This window comes from Seriola lalandi, unplaced genomic scaffold (assembly GCF_002814215.2).
Source record: "Seriola lalandi dorsalis isolate HSWRI2012SDOR001 ecotype SW California unplaced genomic scaffold, Sedor1 jcf7180002054560, whole genome shotgun sequence".
NCBI lineage: Eukaryota > Metazoa > Chordata > Actinopteri > Carangiformes > Carangidae > Seriola > Seriola lalandi.
The window spans coordinates 1159593-1159975 of record NW_019525113.1 but is presented as its reverse complement, the minus strand read 5'-3'; positions in this window follow the sequence as shown (position 1 = coordinate 1159975).

The following is a 383-nucleotide window of genomic DNA, read 5'->3' as shown; positions in this document are numbered from 1 at the left end:
TCAGATTAAATAACTGTTTATTGTTAATTATTTTACCAATTAATTCCAGAGTAAATTCCTGCTTCCAGTTAAACTGCTGATCAGTTGTTTGAAACCGTCCAATAATCTCTTGTTAAATGCTAATGCTCTGTTTACGTCATATGTCCAAATTTGTCCAACTTCCATTGCAGGCCATTGCTCATTATGAACAAGCAGCAGATTATTACAAAGGGGAAGAATCCACCAGGTGACTATTTTGGATGTGTAATGTTTCCTCTTAGGGCAGGGGTCCCCAAACTTTTTCCTGTGAGGGCCACATAACTTTTCCCTTCGCTGATGGGGGGCCGGGTTCAGTTTGTAACAGAAAAAGTGTGACAATCGCAGGGGTGCCTAAACGTAAAAAT